Consider the following 13,666-nt stretch of genomic DNA (forward strand, 5'->3'; position numbering starts at 1 on the left):
CATGGCTATCATAGGAGTAAAATGATGGCCCAAGAATAAGATTTCTGAGGGGTTTATATCCTACAGAATAACCAGTAGTCTTTCCAAATAACTAAAGGAATCTATACCAAGTTTGATATCAGAATTTTCAAGGCAGAATTTTAAAATATCTTTAGGAAATTTTCTGAAAGCAGTGTCTGAGTTATTTTTTTTATCTCAAATGACTGTATGAGGTGGAAACAATACATTTAATTTCCCTGTGGTAAGATAATGTTAGTTTTGAAGTTGATCTAGAATTTGGTGTGTTCCCTATTGGGCTCTGTTGTTCATTTGCTGGAGATACTAGAGTGGTTTTCAAATCCTATTTCCTGGAAATAGGATGATGCACACATCTGACTGGCATTTTGATAACAGTAGAGAAAAAATGACTTCAAATATGTGCATTTTTTTCTCTTAATATTGTAGGTAGTGAGGGGTGTGGTTAGTAGGTCAAGCAGGTTCTCTTCTCCCTACTCTGCCCTGGTGAGACCACATCTGGAATATTGTGTCTAGTTCTGGGCCCCTCGGTTCAAGGACAACGAACTACTTGAGAGAGTCCAGAGAAGAGCCATAAAAAATTATTAAGGGAGTGGAGTATCTCCCATACAAGATAAGGCTGAGGGAACTGGGTCTCTTTAGTTTGGAGAAGGAGACTGAGGTGTGACCTCCTTAATGTTTATAAATACGGAAAGGGTGTCATGACGATAGAGCCACGTCTTCTCAGTGACATCCAATGATAGGACAAGGGGAAATGGGTGCAAGTTGAAACACAGGAGGTTCCCCATAAATATGAGAAAAAACTTCTTTACAGTGAGGGTGACAGAACACTGGAACATGGCTGCCCAGAGAGGTGATGGGGTTTCCTTCTCTAGAGACATTCAAAACCTGCCTGGATGCGTTCCTGTGTGACCTGATCTAGATGTTCCTGCTCTGGCAGGGGGATTGGACTAGATGGTCTTTCAAGGTCCCTTCCAGTCCCTGATATTCTGTGATTCTGTGAAATTACTTTTACTGACTTGGCTATTTGTTTTGTATATGTAGGTGTTGTTTGTTTGTCTGTTTGTTTGAGTTTATGTTCTATGTGCTAAGTATTATTACTAAAAAAAACCAATGCAGTAATGAACTACTGAAGATTAATCAGTGTGTGAAGGTAAGATGTCAACTACACTGAGCTAGTTTTTATTTTTAGAGATCTACAATTACAGCATACATTCCTATTCCCAACTCCACTTAGCTATTAATCTGAAAAGTCAGCAGTATTTACCATTTGTAGGAAGATGATCTTGTATGATTTCTGATTTACAATAACTTTGTAGAGTGCTTTTACTGTTGCCATCATTTTTATGTATTCTTGCTATAATTTATTAACAGGTACACTGAAAAATGTAAACTGTAACAGTTTTGTGTTTTCCTGTCTACCAGTTAACATTCTTATTGCATGTTTTATAATGTAGAGCTAATTGCTCTTAAGCTGGGTTGAACAATGTTTTTCTGATCTGCAGCACATTGCACTGATACAGCCCAGGAAATTTATCTATACATTTGGCTCAGTATAGCAATAAAAAGTCAGGATGGAAGATAAGCTTAGAAAGCAGTTGAAAAAAGGGAGGCATTGCTTCAGTGACCTTTTATGTGGCCAATGAAATTTTTGGAGTGAGAGAGGGAGGTATTGCACAGTTTACTGTTCTCAGGTAATTTTCTACATGCCTACATTCCACTTCCTGTGGCAAATCACTTTTTCTTAATTATTGTTAAGAATTACCTTCTTCCTTTTACAGTTAGAACATTAGAATGGTCCATGAATTTATTAAAAAATAAATAATGATTAATACACAGAAACAGATTAGAACTTGAAACAAAGGCAGGCTGCAGTCTGATATAATCTGGAACAAAATTAAGTTTGTGTGCTGTTTCTCTGTAAAAATCCTTATGTTGTTAATTATTTTTGGTAAATTATAGGTAAATTTTCAGCGCTCTGAGGATTGAGACTAATGATATAATCATTCAACCTTTTGCAGAGAAAAGAAGCTTATTTATGCAAACAGAACACCTGGTATATGTATTTCTATACATGAGCATGTAAACTGGCAAGTCTGTTCTTCGTCTTGATAGTGGGAAAGATTCGTATTAGTCAGTCTCAGCTTTCCAAGAGGGTAGTCTGTGTTCCTCCTTATTTTAGGGAGAAGATTGTACCATTAGATTTGGAGAGAGAAAAAAAAAAAACTCCTCCTTTCATCCTCTTTCCCCTGGTAACGGCAATAGGAACAGTAACTTCTGGTCATTAAAAATCATAAACTGGAAAATTTCAGCTTGCATTTCTAACACTAGATGAAAAGGAAATAAGCACAGTTTAATAAAATATTTCACGTAATAAAAAAATGTTCTCAGCATAGCCCTGCTATATTTTCTTTTGAAATGTAAACCAAAGTATCTATATTGAACATTTAAGCACACTGGGGAGTGAGTGCACAGGGTTTTTTATTTTATTTGTTTTAAATAAAGCTAAGATGTCACTGAGGCAAGTTAAAGGATGAAAGTTCTTGTTTTGGTTCAGAATGCTACAAAGTAGATACCCAATTGAGATTTAAAATTAAATTAGGAGAAGTAATTGCTGTAATCCCTATGCCTAAAACAATCTTTGCCATTTACTTAGATTTTAACACAGTTTGCTCAATCTATTAGTGCCATTACCCCCATTGTGTTCTGTCACAATCCAATCAACTGCAAGAAAAGCATGATACTGTTTGCAAAGAAAGCAAGCAACAAAACATGTTTGTGCCTGAATGTCAGGAGTTCTAACTTCCCTTTGCTTAGTAGTGAAACTCAACAAATTAAAGTATGATTTCTTTTAAATTAAATTAATTACAGATAATTTTCATGGACCAGTGGATTGCTAACATGGGAGATTTACTTGTGTACTCCTTTAATTAAACTTCCACCTCTTCATAAATAGTAGAAAAAGTAACCATGCATATGGTATCGCATCAACATTTTGATTCTCCATACGACTGATGGATTGTCAAACTTTGAGTGTTTTGGTTGCATTCTTTGTGAATTCCAAGCTGTATTCTCCAAAGGGATTAGCTGAAATGTGAATTCCTTTCTCGAATGAGATTACCTAACAATTCAAAATTATCTAAATGGTTGCTTTTAGATTACTCGCATTCTTTTTTGGTACGTTTAGATTATTCTTAGTTGAAGCTATAATTCCTATATTCTGCTTCAGGCAAAAAATGAAATGCAGTTTGAGAATTAAGTCATTAAAACCATCTCAGATATCAATGCATGTAGTAATATAGCAAATGAGCATGTTATACATGCCATTTTTATATGAGATCATGCTTATTGTGCTTATCTAATCATTGATGTTTTGCTAAGTAGAACAAAAATTAAAATGATTATTTGAAGAATGTGCATTACTAAATATTCTACAGAAAGATGCTGTAGATGTCCCATAAATCCATAGGAGTCTAGATTCAGTCTCCAATTACAGGAAGCACTTGAATCTGAGATTTTTTTTGTCATTATTCAAAAAATATCCTTCATGTCAAAAGATGTTAAAGAATGGCTAATATGAAACTTATGAGTGCAGATTTACTGAATTCTGTTGGAAATATTTTCTATTCCCATTTGTGTAAGTATTGTCTTGAGTGTGTAAGCTTTTCTTCCCGTGTGAATGAGACTTCAACTTTGATTTCTGCTATCATGAACACCTCTGAGAATAAGTGTCTTCAGATTTGTGTGCATACTCAAAGTGGAATTAGAAGTGTACGGCTTTTGAACTATTTAAAGGAGTTGGGAAGCCTTTAGAAGTGGCTAGTATGAATCATAGAATTGCTTGGGTTGGAAAAGGCCTTAAAGATCACTGAGACCAACCACGACCTAACCATACTACCCTAACAATAATGAGCTCTAACAATCATGTCCCTGATTTAGCAATGGATTTTAAAAAAATCTGTGACTCAACCTCCTCCCTGGGAAGCCTATTCCAGTGCTTAATAAGCCTTTCTGCAGAGAAGTTTTTCCTGTTATCCAACTTAAACTTACCCTTGTGCAAATTAAGGCCATTTCCCCTCTTCCTGTCACCTGTCACAAAATAGTCAATATTGCATAAGCTGAAAGACCTTGCAGGCTTCCTGCTGCCTACTTTCCTTTTTGTTTCTGGCTTCTTACACTCTTCCAATTCCAAGTTTTTAGGTTTTCCTGCTCCTCCAACCTCCCCTTGGGGTCCCAGGGAAGATCTGATCCATTTCTTTCTCATCCTCTTTAACTCTGCACAGGGTGGTAGCCTCTTCCCCAAAGCTCCTCCAAATGGAAGCACAAACCCTCAATGATTGCACACATCCTGCAGCCTCTGAGAATGTGTGCCCCAGTGAGAGGACCCAAGGACTCCTTACAGCCTGAGGCTTGTAGAGTTTCATCCTCCTTCTGAAGCTCTGTTGAGGTCTGAGAGTTTGATAAAAGTAAAAAAAAGAAAAAAGTAGTAAAGGGACAGTTAGTCCTGCAGCTATGCAGAGATTCCTCAGATGATCACTGACCAAGTGAACAGTAACTGAAGGAGAGACTTAACTGAATACTTTCAACTTCAGTCAGAAATATTTACTTACTAAATGCACTGACTATTTCGGTCAGCATCAATATTAATGATAAAATTTAGGAAAAGTTCTTACTCAAATATTTTATTTTGATGTATGCACATATATAGTCTGCTACATTTTGACAGCAAATATGTATGCAATCTGAGAGCTCTCCAAGCAGGAATGGTGATTAAATATTGAAATATTTATAGTAAAAAGTATGAAACAGAACTGCACCAAAAGTGAACACTGGGATAAAGCTGATATTGTATTTTGTTTTGCAAAGTGTATGGGAATGGTTATGTTTAAATTTATTTTTATTAGTTTTGCTAATTAAATTTTTATTTAGAAGGAAGTTGCATTAGCTTTCATGGTAATAAAATGTTCTTTCTTAGAGACATGTGGCCTAGGATTCAGTTCTGTGACTTCTCTCTACTGTAATAGACCTTTTTGACAGGAAAAATGTCAAGTATTCTTAGGAAATACTGGGAATGAGGTTTGCATTTTGAACTACATATTTTTGAAATTAGTAACCCGGATGATCAAAACGTATGGATGTTTCATTTCCTTATCAACTTCCTTATTTTTATTCCCACATGAAAAATGTAAATATTTTTCTTATGCTCAAAATAAGATAAAGGACAGTAAAAAATAGCACGTTACGTTTCGATTGTTTTGTTACTGATTCCAAAAGTTTAGAGAGGTCAAAGTAGTTATTCTGAAGTTTTTCAGATGATTGGTGACTAGATTTTTGGAGAGACATAATAGATAATTCTCTGTGAAACTCAGTGAAAAAAAGAAAAAAATAATTAAAAAAAAAAGTGTTCTTTTGAATGCACAGTAGATTGTCCTGAAATCAGCAGGATGATTTTAAACATCATCATGTGAATTCTTTGCTATCCACCAGACACATAATGATCAACACAGATGATATACTTGAGAGATGAATGTAGCAAATGGCATCCAGATAATCCTACCTTTTTTGTCCTTTATGCTAATGCATCTTACTGCAGACTGCAAAAGCTGCATTAAGGATTATGTAAAGTGAATACAGTTTCTAGTTTTTCTATTATTGTGTTTACTTAACATAATATGAAGTCAGTATAAATTGCATTTAAAAGAAAATGATAAAAACAATGACAAATCAACATGGATGGAAAGATCTATGAGGTGAAGAGTAATTCCCCCAGCTCACTCTAAGCATTTTTGTTTCTCAAATGTATTTATACTTCTTTGAATGTTATTCCATGATTGTTGTAAAGTTTCAGCCTATATATTTTTATGCCTGTATGAAGAACATCATATATTTCTGTGGATCACTCTTTCAGTAAGTCAGCTATACAACCAAAAGTATTTTCTCTGTGAGTAAATGGGAAGGATGAAAATAAGTGTCAATAAATCAGCAATATTTCTTTAATGTCAACATAGTGTCAAAATAGTGTAATAATATCAGATTTCTGTGGACTTAAACAGTTGAGTAGTACTGGAAGAAATATTTGATTACTAAACATGCTGGGGCTCAGATAAATGTGCTGTTATGAATATAAACATTCATTAAAAGTTCAGTTTGTTGCAGGTCTTTCTGCCTCAAGATATTGTCAGGCACGATAACATTTCTCATTTATCAGTATAGTTTCTGATGGACTAACTAGAGTTCTTGGCAGATTTGCTTACAACAAGAAATAAAGCAGAATAATTTTTTTTTCCTACACTACATATCGAGGGACTTGTCAAATAAATAGGGAAATAACATTTGTCTTACCTTTCCTGTGGTAGGGGGCTATTCATTCTAGTAGTATTTGATTACTTTTTTAAGATGACAAGCAAAAAAGTTATATAAACAGACTCACATACTGTAAATATTCATTAAAAAACTGCCTCATGTTACACTGTGAGTAATGATTTTTCTTGCCACTGCACCTGTGCACAGTAGCGCTGAGCTTGTAAGCAGGTGTGAATCCTTTCAGAATCAAAAGCCTTTGCAGTTGCTCTTATGGTCTTCCAGGAGTAGCAATCTCAAAAGAAATAAAATGCACCAAAATAGTTGTATTGCAGGACAAAGTAAAGTATTTCCTATCCACTTGGACAGGAGCATCTTTCTCCTGTGAAGTCTGTCTTCTTACATGTTTCTGAAGGAAAGGTATGCAGTGGTATGACACTGTAGTCATCTAAGGAAAATTAATAGAGAAATATTAATAGAAAAAATCTATTAGTAGAAAAATAAGAGGTAGAATTTGTTGATATTAGAATCCACATTCTGAAACAGCTTTTGTCAACTGGAAAAATGTTTTTAATAACCTCTATATGTATTACTTAACAAGAATTTTCTAAAAGCATTTTTGAACAAAAATATTTATTATAAATGGAAGAGTCAGTACATAAGGCATTTTTTAATAGATTAGAGTTCAGATCTTTTTTAATTATTAGCTTTTCAGACAAGTTCCTATCTTCAAATAAGAACATTAAAGCTCTACTGTGGGAGGGATTTGCTAGGAAACAGCTGTGTTCAGAAACTTCATAGCTATGCTATAGAACAAAAGTTTTGCCATGCTTTGGAGGTATGAAGTCCTCTATTAAAGTGACTGCATGTATCCTATACTGTAAACACATTCCAAAATATATACTGATCAAGAAATAGTTGTATAAAATCAAAGAAGAAACAATGTAGATAGCTCTACTTGCATAGTCTGTATGTAATTTAGAAACAAAATAGTTTTGAGCTCCCATATAAGCTGAATGCCAGTATTGATGTACATAGCAAAAGATATTTGAATCGTACTGCATCACTGCTGCCATACTCAGAGGAATCTTTTTTCTTAAGTCAAATAAATAGGACATCAAATATAATGTGCCATCAAAAATAATATGTTTTAATTCTTCTTTAATCTTTTTGAATTGGAGTAGTTTTAGCAACTGGAATTTTTGATAGATTTCCTTCAAAATTTATAAAAATACCTGTTGATTTTTTTTAATTTTGTTTCTAATTCAGATTTTTTTTCCCTTTGCTTCATAATTTTTCCATGTGGGAAAAAGATGACTGTGCTGATAGCAGTCTACCTGCAAAAAATGAGAATTTCCCTCCAGAAAATTAAATTGAAAATAATTCCCAGACAGAATAATTCTGTTCTGTTTAGGAAGAAATATGTTGGTACCACAGATTAGAAGTGCTATTACTCTAATAAAGAATGCAGTTCAGCATATAGAACACAAAATTAAGTCAAGTGGTGTGGAGTTCCAAGAGCCTCAGGGAGAAATAAGGAAGAGCTGCTTGCTATTGCTGGAAAATGTGAAGCTGGAAAAGGTTGTGAATAATAAAATAGAAAGTAAAACTTCATACATTAACAGATAATGAATGTTCAGTGACAGAAGTATTTCACAGGTGATTTTAGGAAGGCAGATTTTAATGCTACCATATTTTTATCAACTTGCCCACATAAATTTAGATTTTGATTAGTTATCTCACTTTAATTCTTTTTTTTTTTTTTAATTTAGAGTTCAGAATTCAATTGTAAATTAAAATATATGAAAATAGGAAATTGCAACTAAAAGGCAATATTTTTTTAATTTTTTTTCCTACTAATTTTCAGAATATGAAATTCTGCCAAGATATGGAAAATTTCCGGGGGTCTCGTTAGAGAACTGCTAGGGTTCAGCAAGGGCAGGCTGCTCTGTGAGGGAGTGCACAAGGGGCACAGTGCCTCAGAATCTAAGAGCAGAGCCGTCTCTGCGGCTGCTGCCAGGCCAGCCACCAGCGTGGTTATCACCAGAGAAGTCCACAGGGATTAGGTAAGCTCATAGCCAAGGCAGAAAGATGCGCAAGGAGAGAAGGATTGGGATTACCAAGGTCTGACAGCAGATACTGTCCAGATATTTGAGTGATACTACAGGCAATTTCTTTTTATTAAGCAGTAATTCGTGTTTCTTTGGGTCACAGGTCTATAGGTCATATTCATCTTGCCTATCGATTATAAGTAGGCAGGCAGATAGCATTAGAAGTTGATGTTTCAGTCTGGGTGAGCAAGGCTTAGACTTTAAATAGGTAAATGAAAATGTTCTGTTGTTAACCAGTTCTGTTGGGAAAAAGATTTTGCATGTAATGTGAAGTATCTTGTGAGGAAATGTTTGGTTTCTTTTTTTGCACGCAAGCCTGGAGAATATTTGTCAGAAAATGCTGTTATTAAAAAGCACCACAGAGGATTTCTTGTTGAACCAACATTTTCTGTTTCTGATCTCACTGTGAGTCCATACCAGATAAAATCAAAACCATAGCTCCTAGCCATAATGCTTGTCTTCTGTCCATTTTTGTTTTAAATACTTTCTTTTGACAGCCTGAAGCATCTAAAATACCTTCCTCGCTTTTCCAATTCTTACAGAAAATAACAAAACCATGTGCTAAAAACAAAAAGAAAACAAACAAACAAAAAAAAAACCCAAATACTGTATTTTTTTAAACTTCCTGGGAAGATTTGTGTGTGGAGTTTTCCACTTTCCAATTGAAATCACATCCAAACTTTTACATTTCTTCTTCCTCATCCTGTATTTGTTATCATTATACCCGTTATAAAATGGGTTGGCATTGCCCTCCATCCTACTCTATCCTCCTTAAAGGAAAGAGAAAAATCTTCAGTGAAACTCTTTAAACCTCAAGAACTCTTATATTGCTTTAAACGAAAGTATAGCTTTAAGAACTTTTTCTTTAATTTAACCATATCAGGAGGAGTTCCTGTTTCTGTCTTTTTGTTTTTTTGTTTGTTTTGTTTTGTTTGTTTTGTCAGGATCTCTGTTCTTTATATTTGCAATACTTATTTTCCAAAGTTCTCCTTATTGAAATATAGATGTCTGTGCGTGTGTGTGTGCACATATTCATACATATGTTATGTACAGATGCATATTCACTGAAATTTTATTCTGTAGTTTCAAAACAGTTAATGTTTCTTGAGCATTTGCCTTTCATTGCATTTTTCAGTATTTTCATTTTTCAGTAGCATTTGGCTTACCTTCCTTATTGAGAAAAGTTCCTCTAGATGCTCTCCCATCTTCCCGTATTGGTCTCACTGTAACTGTCTTTGGCTGTGCAGTGGAAAGAAAAGTGAGTCTGCACAAGCTACTTGTGCAGTGGATTAGGTGATTTTCAGTCTTTTGAAACAATGCAGAAATAAATAGATCATACAGTTCCAAAATGTGTGGGGTGATAGTAATATTAAATTCAGTGAGGGGGATTAGGTCTCTTGGAGCACCTTCAGGAGTACAGTTTTGAGTCTGTGTACAGAGTTCATCAGCATATTGTTACTTGTTTTCTTCTGTTTTAGTGAAAAACTTATTTTCTGTAAAGACTTGTAATTGGAAAATGAAGTTGGTGAGTTTTTTCAGTTAAAGAACAAACATCCCAAATCTTGTTTCTAGAGGGAATCAGATTCCTGAAGTTTTTTTGGTTTGGTTTTATTTTGTTTTACTTTATTTTAATGAGGATTTGTTCTCAAAAATCTGAGTTAATGTCTAACGCTGCTGTTAGTTATTGCATTTAATCTTTTCCAGAAGCTACAGCAGGAAGTTATAAAAAGATCCTTTTTACAGTATCTGAAAGTGGGCTGAGCAGACTTGAATGCATTCTGAAACGTCATAAAATTTTGCAAGACTTTTAGCAAAATATGCTATGAGAGGGATCATGAAATACAAATTTTTCTTGTTCTTCCTAACATTACAGACCTGATCCTTTTGCTTAGCTTTAGTCTCCTTCAAGTAGTTGAACTTGCATAGGAAATATTTCTCACACATTCAATACCATTACTGCTGCAGTTATTAAAATTGTTTTGAAAATATGACTTGAGTACAAAAAGGAGAGATAAAACTGGACTCATGCATCTCACTGGAAAATTATCGAGTAGCAAATATTTTTATTTTGCATTTCATTTCTGCAAATATGGACTTATGTCTTTAATTGTACTTGTTATTCTGCAGGCCACAAGTATCCTAAGTTAGAGTTATCATGACCTGAGTTTCCTGCAGCCTACGTATATTACATTCACATAAATTTCTTCTGCCATTGTTTTAACTGTAAATATGTACATACAGGTTTTCAAAAAACCAAAAAAAAAAGTTTGAGTAAATGATTTCACTCTCTTATTTGTTTCGATTTGGGAAAATTATACTTGTGATTATTTTCAAATATTGTCAAAACATTTGGTTTTAGTGAAACGATAAAGACCAATCTAGACTGTCTCTGAAATTTATTTTCCTAGTTTTTCCTCTCTTAACACAAGCAGTTAGGCACTTTTCTCAAGGGTTGAACCACCTCTTTGCTTTTTTGTTATGAATGACAGGAATGTTTGGGGTGGTTTCAGGGAGTGGGTGGCAGGTTGCACCCTACATGAAGGAGAGCCAGGAGCAGAAGGTTGAGGCAGGCCTGGTACAGGCCAGGACCCAGTCCCACACTACCTGACCCAGGAAAGCTGAATGAGCCTGGTGTTGGTAACCAGGGCTGGGTCCATAACATTAAATAAGCCCACAGCAACTAGGGCTGGTGCAGATCATGGGTCAAGGATGGGGTGCAGCTCTGGATCAATGGGCCATGAAGACAGAATCAGGCATTGCTCAGGCAGGGACTGAAAGGGAAAGAGTTAATTTAAAAACAGCACTGAAGTGTCAGTAAACTTCTTCTGCTGAGTCTTCTTCCTGCTCTTTATAGTTCACGTCAGCTAATTGGCCTTAGATGCCACAAGTTGAACTCCTGGAGCTGCAAGGCGAGTGTGCTGTAACGCAGGACTTGGGTCCTGAGTGGAATTAGGAATGCATGGTGAATGTGTCAGAGATTAATTCTCATGAGAAAGTTATCTTTTTAATTGAGACAGAGAAAAATCACATGTGATGACTTTGTGAAGATGGTGGTCCAAGCTGAAATCTGAAAATTGATATCTGGCACCTGACATTTTTTGCACTTTATTTACCAAAGATAAATGAGAGAGCAAGTACCTTTTTGGAGAGCTTTATATGAAAAATGCTGTTCGGAATAAGCATATAGTTTGGGAAAATTCTAGTGAACAACAAACAAATGTTAACTACTGACACTCAGAAAATAAGCTAATATAATATTTAAGAAAATGTGAGCTCCAATACTTTGCTCAGCAATTATTTATATTAAAATAAACAGTACCAATCTTGTCTATGAAAGATGTATAAACAAAATCATTTTGTGACTTTGTTCTAGAGATCTTTGTATATCTAATATATTAAATGTCAAAAATTATTATTATAGACATGAGACTCTAGACATCCTGGCTGCAATGAATTCAGTTTTTACACACAGAGATAAGTAAATTTATCTTTGACATCACCTCTCGGCTTAGTAGTCATCTTGTGCTTAATTACTTGACTGAAATTCAACCTTGGATGGCTTTGTGATTTCCCTCTACGTGAAGCCAGCCAAAAATGAATTGGTATTGATTAGCATCATCACTGTGAAAAGGTGAACTTTGAGGCTTAGAATTTGTATCTTTTGGCAGATGCTTTGAAGAAACTTAGGTCTTTCTTGTGTTCCAAATCTTTCATGGGTACTTTAAAGACATTATACCTGAGATATTTATTTTTTTTTAAACAAAAATACAGTATATGTGATTGTAGTCCACTAAACAGTAGCTGAATACTATAAATCAGAACAACGTGAGGGAAAAATAATTTGATGGTAAATAGATCTATGCGATGTTTTATTTTGCAGTTAATGCATGCGTATTTTTTGGATAGAGTTTACAGATGCGGGCATCTAACGTTCTGTTTAGAGTTGGAGTTAACATCTTAGGCTGCTTCTGTCACTTTTAGAAAGATCATATGGAAAAAAAGTTCAATCCCTGATTCCCTGTTTAATTTTATTGCAGAAGCTTATCACATTCTAGAGAATTTATTTAGGTAGTACTAAAGACTGAGATGGCATAAATGTAGAGCATGTAGGCTTTTCACTCTACTGTATCTTTCTATACCAAGATCGGGGGAAAAAAAAAAGGAAAAAAACAAACAAAACCAACATTAACCAAGTGACTAATTTTGTAGCTGTGTATACAAAGACAGTTCTGTGGCTGCTGAGTATTATAATGGTTTGAAAAGTCAAAATTAGTTCCCAGATTATCTCTTAGTATGATGCAGAGTATAAAAGGAATATGTTTCTTTTTTTTTTTTTGCTACTGTACCTAATTTTAGACTAAAGGCCCATGTTAGTTTTAAGAACTCTTTTGACCTTTCTCCAAATACTACCATTAAGACTGACCAGGGTTTCAAGAGTGGTTGAGGGGCTTTTTTTTTTATTTTGTTTTGTTTTTCAAATGAGTAATCCACGATGAGAAGGAACAGTCTGAGGAAGTAACTTTTGCTGGTAGGCTGAAATGTCTTAAAAATAATCCATTCAGTTCATAACACTTTGACAACCGACTCTTTAGTTGACACCCATTCTCTGTATTTATGAACTTAGAAATAGAATTTGGATTTAACTCTAATTAATTGCTAAATAGGTATTCTCTTGTAATTTCAGAGTTCTTTTGCCTTTGATTTCCCGTTATTCCTTTTGTTAATGAGGTGCCCATGCCCAAATTACATATATCTTTGTGTATTACAGATCTCATTTTCAAACAGAGAAGCTCATGGTGAGTTCTAACTTGTATGTGGTAACAGTGAATCATAAGAATTACTGTTTTTCTTTTACTCATTTTCATTATTGGTAAAGGACAGTTGTGGAGAAAAAAAAAATCTCATTATTTTCTCTTTCTTCCTCGGTCTTTCTGGGACTCCAGTTTACCATATTTGGAATAGTAGCTGGGGAAGTATCTGGAAAAATATACATCGCTTTACGTTTTCCATCAATTATAGTTTTTGTCCTCACTAGAAAGATTTAGAAAATATTTATTTATAGTTGAATTTTATATATTATTTTTAATACAATACATATATTTCAAAAGATCACTTGTCTTTTGGCAATTCAAATATTTTCTTAAGAATTCTAGGAAACATTTCATGGATGGTTGGTGTGTTTCTTTCCATGCTCACTTCCATTTTGAATCATGCTACTAAATGAATATTATTTTTCTGGC

General features: G+C 34.5%; 1 protein-coding gene across 2 annotated transcripts in view; it reads left to right on the plus strand.

The window, feature by feature from the left end:
• The window catches only part of CCDC102B (coiled-coil domain containing 102B), a 114,280-nt gene that overhangs the window by 28,238 nt on the left and 72,376 nt on the right, over positions 1-13,666 (plus strand). The gene's annotated exons all lie outside the window — the stretch shown is intronic.

Source organism: Centrocercus urophasianus, unplaced genomic scaffold, assembly GCF_019232065.1.
Source record: "Centrocercus urophasianus isolate 14NV4802_14NV808 unplaced genomic scaffold, USGS_Curo_1.0 seq_11, whole genome shotgun sequence".
NCBI classification, from domain to species: Eukaryota; Metazoa; Chordata; class Aves; order Galliformes; family Phasianidae; genus Centrocercus; species Centrocercus urophasianus.